This window comes from Lutra lutra, chromosome 4 (assembly GCF_902655055.1).
Source record: "Lutra lutra chromosome 4, mLutLut1.2, whole genome shotgun sequence".
NCBI lineage: Eukaryota > Metazoa > Chordata > Mammalia > Carnivora > Mustelidae > Lutra > Lutra lutra.
The window spans coordinates 51600973-51608444 of record NC_062281.1 but is presented as its reverse complement, the minus strand read 5'-3'; positions in this window follow the sequence as shown (position 1 = coordinate 51608444).

The following is a 7472-nucleotide window of genomic DNA, read 5'->3' as shown; positions in this document are numbered from 1 at the left end:
GCCTCTTTAATACAGATATCCAGAATTAGAAAATTTTACCCCCTGACTAGAAGCAAGAACTCCTGTCCCTCAGAGATCCTTTCAACTGGATTAAGAACCAAATCAAGGAGCGCCTGGGTGGCTCAGTGGGTTAAGCCACTGCCTTCGGCTCAGGTCATGATCTCAGGGTCCTGGGATCAAGCCCCGCATCGGGCTCTCTGCTCAGCAAGGAGCCTGCTTTCTCCTCTCTCTCTGCCTGCCTCTCTGCCTGCTTGTGATCTCTGTCTGTCAAATAAATAAATAAAATCTTAAAAAAAAAAGAACCAAATCAACACAAGACAGATTATTAAGAGAGAATAAAATTCAATAGGTGTACATATGAGGAATCCACAAAGATGTGAAAATTCCAAAGACAATTAGGCAAAATGAGATATACACGCCATTTCAAATTAAGAAGTAGGGAGGAGGGGTCTGGGATTTCAGAGAAAAGGGAGAGAAAAGAGCAGATGTTTGGTAATTGTTTGCCCTATGATACAAATAGCCCTTATTCTGGCAAAGACCCCCAATTTAGATTATTCTAAGAATTGTGTGGTTAAGGGAGAGGCAAAAGTTTCTGTTGAGCCCACAGGGACTCAAGTGCCTGCAGCTGAAAATAATCCACATGCCAAAGCAGCATATCCTGGTGACACCTGTCCTGAACCTCTTCACCACCCAGTTGTCAAGAGCTTAACCGAGCTGAAGAGGGCCAAATTGCCAGGTGTCAGAGGTCCATCAAGACATGTCAAAATGGGGCGCCTGGGTGGCTCAGTGGGTTAAGCCGCTGCCTTCGGCTCAGGTCATGATCTCAGGGTCCTGGGATCAAGTCCCGCATCGGGCTCTCTGCTCAGCAGGGAGCCTGCTTCCCTCTCTCTCTCTCTCTGCCTGCCTCTCTGTCTACTTGTGATCTCTCTCTCTGTCAAATAAATAAATAAAATCTTAAAAAAAAAAAAAAGACATGTCAAAATGAAGGTAACAGTCAGGCCCTGAGTTACTTACTGCAGCAGTCCAAGCAGGAGGCTACCAGGAGGCAGTGCAGGCTCCCACAGAGTTCCATTCTTCCCTCTGGAGCAGTGTTAGGTGGATCAGCACATATGCAAGGATCCTTTCACTGACAAGGGGCCCCAAAACATTTCAAGGACTCAAGAACCAGAAGGGGAGAAAAGGGGGATGTCCTAAGAATGGAAAATACTGAATACTGAGGCAGAGTAGAAAAAAATGCCCAGTGTGGAGAGGGCAGCTCTCCCCCATGAAGCCTGCCAGGTAGTCTTTATAATTGCTTATGGTCAAACCTGAAACCTCACACATCAAAGTGTTCCATCTCCTTCATCTGGGGGCATGCCTCTGTAGAACTTAAGGCATGGAAGCTAAATAAAATAAAATAATAAAATAAAATAAAATTTAATTTAAATTTTAAAAGTATGGAAGTTCAGACAGGATGTTCTCATAGGTAACAGGTTGTCATTAAGACACTATGCAAGCATTCTATTATTCTGTCAAAGTTCACAACAAAAAAAGTACCTCCTCAACCTAGGAAAATGCAAATGCAGGAACAAAAATAAGCCATTAGTTAAAAAGTAGTGGAGATCCTTAGATTTTTAACTTTATTTTCCATATGAGGGAGCAAATTTATTCCAATCTTTTGGTTGGTGATATTTTATGATTAATATCAACCAATCAATCAATCAATAAGATGCTCACAGAATTCCACAATTAATGACACAACTTTTTTTTTAATTACACAACTTTTGAACAAAACATATTTTTTCTAGATTTGTAGTTCTTTTCATTCTCCTCATAATTTTGATATCAGGTTACATCAATTCAGTTTATCAAAGTCAGAGGAGAATTCTGGAAAGAGGTTTAACATATAGAGCAATCAGGATAGTCAAACAAAAGGAGACAGAAAATATCTATAGGAGAAAAAAAAAACTGACAATATACCTCATGATTACCAAAATGGAAGCAGGTGGTAGGGGGCGGGGGCAGGTGGACCTCTGATACCTGATGTTTGTATGAAAAAAGGAGAAGGAAGCAGAGGGGCATCTAATAAAACTTGAGAATCACCAAATAACCAACAGGTCCTTACATGAAAGCTCAACAAATCATTTTGGGAAAAGCAGCGAAACTGGGAGGGTGTACAATTGAGTGAGAACATGGTATCTATGATAAGGTATAAAGATATGGAGCATTCTATATCCTATGAACTCTGGGAACTAGTCTAATCTCTTTTCCATGATAATAATCTACACCCCAAGAAAGTCAATGATTAAAACTCAAAACGGAAACAATAGCGGCAAAAGAAAAAGGAGATAGAATAAATCAAAGGAGAGACTCAATCAGGAATTCCCATGACATAAATTGCTGTATTCTTCAACTCTTCATAAAAACAACAGAGGATAGAAATTTAGATGCAAGTTAGAAATGTTATCTTAAAGTTTAATGAAATCAATCTCATAAACGCAGCTACAATAAAAGGGACTCCCATCCAAAATTATTGTAAGATAGAAAGATAGACTAAGAGATAAAATAAATAACATCCATAAAGACAATGAAGGAGGTTGGAAGAAATGGCCACAGAATGTCAGTATATCAAACTGGATAAAAAGACAAATGAAAGTCATTTAAAATATGAAAACTCTTTCCCCTCTCAAATAAATAAATCTTTTTTTTTAAGAAGATGGGGTGCCTGGGTGGTTCAGTCAGCTGAGCACCCAACTCTTGATTTTGGCTCAGGTCATGATCTCAGCGTCATGGGATCCAAACCTGTATGGGGCTTGCTTTTAGTGGCAAGTCTGCTTGAGGTTCTCTCCCTCCCTCCCCCCCTCCCTCCGCTCACATGCTCTCTTTCTCTGTCTAAAACAAGTAAATAAATAAATCTTTAAAAAAAAAAAAACAAAGAAAATAAAATGGAATGACATAAATATGAAAGAACAGTGTAACTCAGAAATGGGGTATTAGAATCAGGGAAGAATTAGAAACTAAAATAAAGCAATGGTGTCTGAAATAAAGAATGATACAAATAACTAGGCAGTATCCTGAGGGAAATGGAAGATTTAAAAAAAAAAAACAGAAACATATTATAAATCAAAAGAAATGAAAAAAGAAATGATAATGATTTTATATGTAGTCAAGATTACTGCTAAGTATACAGTTTGCAGATTTGTCATCAGCATGCAAGGTCTCCGGTAATGTTTTTTCTGATGAGCCTTAACTCAAAATTTACTAAATAATGACCTTCAGACAGCCAAAATGACTACAAAGACCTTGACGTAAGGACTGGTAGTAAAGATTAGAGATTAGTGATTTAACCATAGAATCAAAATTAATGGAGGACATAAAGAAGAGAGTATAGAACATGCTGGCAGCAAGTTCTGACACCGGGTATAACACCACTGTGAATAAATAGGACAGAAGGGATAAAACCCTCTTTGCAAAAAACCCTCTTTTTTAAACTAAATTGGTGCTAATGTCGGTATTATTATTCTAAAGATGATGTGTGTGTAATGTAGGATAAAATAAACAATTCTAATTTTACCATCCCCAGTATCCTTGCAGTTCAGGATGTTCAATGTGGGTGAGAGGAGATACACATATAAAAAAGAAAGGTTAAGTTATATGGAATATGAATAGAAATTTCATGTAAAATCAGATACTTTATTTTTAAAATATATATATCTTCTCCATGCATACCTATATTTCTGTAGGGAGATGACAAATGATAGATAAATAGGTGATAGATTAGATAGGTAGACAGATGATAGATAGATAGATAGAACACACATACATAGTCTCTAGTGCTGTTTATCAGAAAATTATAGAAACAACGATCAACCTACTAGGAATGACAATCCTTTGTCCAAACTCTGATCTCTATATGCCATCTCTTACTAAAAGGAACAAGGGCTATTTGGATATTTGGATAATTTCAGGTCTCAGAGAGAAAATGTACAATATACTATTTTTCTGTAAGATTACCAGAGCAGTTCATTTTAATAACGAGACATTCGATCAGAGATACAATTGATGAGGGAGAGAATAAATTAGGTTTCTCAGAAAGAACATTCTTGACAGAGGAAATAGCCAAGTGCAAAGTCCATAGGTGGGATTGTGTCTGCTGTATTGAGAAAAAGTAAGAAAGTTAAGAAAGTCTTCTTGGCTGCAGCTTTGAAAGGGAGGGCAAGCGTACCACGCAATGGAGAGATGGCTTAGAAGTGGACCAGAACAGAAGGGCTTTGTAGACCATTTCTAACAGTTTGGTTTTACCCTGTGAGAAATAGTTCATAGAGTTATTCTGAACAGAGAATTAACATGATCTGACTTCTGCTTTAAAAGGATCACTTTGGTGGGGCCAATGGGTGATGCAGTCAACTCCTGCCCAACTCCTGGTTTAAGCTCAGATCATGATCTCAGGGTCATGAGATTGAGTCCTGCATCTGGCTCCGCAATCAGCAGGGAGTCTTCTTGAGACTCTCTTTCTCCCTTGCTCTCTTCTTCTGCCCCTCCCCCCGACCCTCTAAAATAAATAAATAAATAAATCTCCTTAAAAAAAAAAAACACACACACACATAAAAGGATCACTTTGGCTGCTACATTTCATTAGATTACTAGAGGAAGAGTAAAAGTAAAAGTAGGAAGACCAGTAATCTGGGTAAGATTAGGGGGACGCTTGGACATGCATAAGCATAAAAGTGATGAGCAGAAATTGTAGGATTCCAATTCTCTCTTGAATGTACAGTCTATGGAGTTCTGTGAAAGTTAGAGGTAGGGTGTGAAAGAAGGAGAAAATTCAAAACTACCCTGAGGTCCAGGACCTGAGCAAGTATAAAAATGAAGATGGCAATCCCTGAGATGATGAAGACTTTGAGAGGTGCCAGTCATCAGGGGACAAATCAAATGTTAACGTTTGCATAATTGTTCATCATTACTATTAAAATTATATTAAAATATATTCATTTAGAAATATTTTTCCTACTGCTACATTTCATTAAAAATTGTAGTCAATCTTTGCAAATGCATCTTTAATGTCACAGGCTTTGTCAAAATAAGGGCAATTTTTAGAGCTATCTAACACATTTTTAAGGATACATCATCTTCACTTCTATCTGTGTTGTGAAAAATAGCACCTTTTCAAGTTAGGACTGATACTGCCTCTGGAGATTTGATCCTATGTATATAGCATTAAGACCATTTTTTTTTTTTGAGAAATTTGTCTTATAAGTGTGAATATGTGATCTCAAAATATAAATTACTTATTATACCATAATAAATCCCAAGACAGTTTATCAATTGTTCTTTAAAGAACTTAATTAACATATTATGCATTTATTTGCAATAGAGATATTGACACTCTAGGAGAAAAATCTTTCAAACTTGTTAAATTCCTTTGACTTTTTTTTTAAGATTTTGTTTATTTATTTGACAGACAGAGATCACAAGTAGGCAGAGAGGCAGGCAGAGGGGGGTGGGGAGCAGGCTCCCTGCTGAGCAGAGAGCCAGATGCGGGACTCGATCCCAGGACCGTGGGATCATGACGGGAGCCGTTTTATTTATTTATTTGAAACAGAGAGAGAGATCACAAGTATGCAGAGAGGCAGGCATAGAGAGAGAGAGGAGAAAGCAGGCTCCCCGCTGAGCAGAGAGCCTGATGCGGGCCTCGATCCCAGGACCCTGAGATCATGACCTGAGCCGAAGGCAGAGGCCTAACCCACTGAGCCACCCAGGCGCCCGTGAAACTACCTTTTAATATGAAAGGCATTGCAGGAACAAGCATAAGAAGAAACTCTATTTTTTTAATTTTTTTAAAATTGTATTTATTTATTTTAGAGGGGCATTGTGTAGAGACAGATGGAGAGAGAACACTAAGTAGTCTCCATGCTGAGCACAGAGCCTCCACATGGGGCTCGAACTCATGAAACTTAGATCACGACCTGAGCTAAAACCAAGAGGCCCATGCTTAACTGACTGCACCACCCAGGCACCAGAAGCAACTTTATTTTTAGAATGATGATAAGGGAAGAGACAAAATTAAAACAAAAAAGTTAAGTACATTCAGGAATAGGCATTTCTCTGACTCAGATTTTTTCTAAAAATCTTTCTCAACATTGTTCCATCTCTGTAAATTCATTGCACCTTTACTGATTTTTCATTCCATATTTAAACATTTTTATTTAACTTTAGAATTTCAGGGATGAAAACTATATTTAAGCTGAATCTTTTAACCAACAAAAGAAGAAACTTAAAATTACCAAACCTATACCTGTTAACATTTTCCTGACAAGATAGCATGATGAAAAAGCATTTAATGTTGTAATACTTACTACACGTTTAAATATGTTATATTCCACAAGTTAATAAAGATTATTACTCTGATGATTTTCAGCTCCTGCTCATTTACAATTTGAGGGGTAACTTAGTAAAGTTTGTTACCAAATTTCATTTGTCATTCATATACAGGGGATAAAATAATGACTTTTTCAAGAAGTTAATAAGTTATTGGGGTGCCTAAGGTGGCTCAGTTGGTGGAGTGTGTGATTCTTGATTCAGGTTTGTGAGTTCAAGCCCCATGTTGGGTATGGAGCCTATTTAAAAAACTAAATCACAGGGACAAAAAAAAGTAATAAGTCATTATTGTGCCATTATTTTAAAGAAAGGATGTATCAAGTAGAAAGGTATTAGTAACCTACAGAGAACTAGAGAAAGAATAAGGGTAGAGATATTGGTATACCCATGTGTCCAAGGATGAGAGCATTTTACCTAAGGGGATTCAGGTATTTTAGTCTTTCTGGCAAAACCATTCCCATTTTGAGATAAACACAAAAGTTTGCCCTTTTCAATTTCTCTAACCTCTTCATCCTGATTACGTGTTTTCAAAAGAACTTCTAATTATGTTTTCTTATGGGCATAGCATAATCTGATTTCATCAAAACATGTTGAAACAACTCAATTCAGAATTTTTTAAAAAACAGAATTTGATTTCACATACTCCTTTGGTCCCTCCTACATTATTATTCCAAAAACTCATCTGCAGTCTCTCTTGGTAATTTCTTTCTTCTGTACCTACACAAACCAGTATTTTACCCCTCACCGGCCACTGAAACAGCTCTTGTGAAGGTCACCATTGCAATGCCAATTCTAACAGCCAATTTTTATTCTTATTACTTACTTAACATCAGCAACTTTAAAAAACTATTATCAATTTTTCACATATATATGACTAGAAAGAGTAATACAATAAAACCCCATATAGACCTACTTATTATTTTTTCTTTTTTTACATATTTGTTTGTTTGATTTTTTGTAAGAACATTTAGCAGGAGATCTACTCTCAACAGATTTTTAAGTGCCAATACAATGTTGTTCACCACAGGCATAAGGTTGTACATTAGAGCTCTAGAATTTATCTTACATAACTGAAACTTCATGAGTTAAATGGCAGCTCCCCTTTTCCTTCTCCC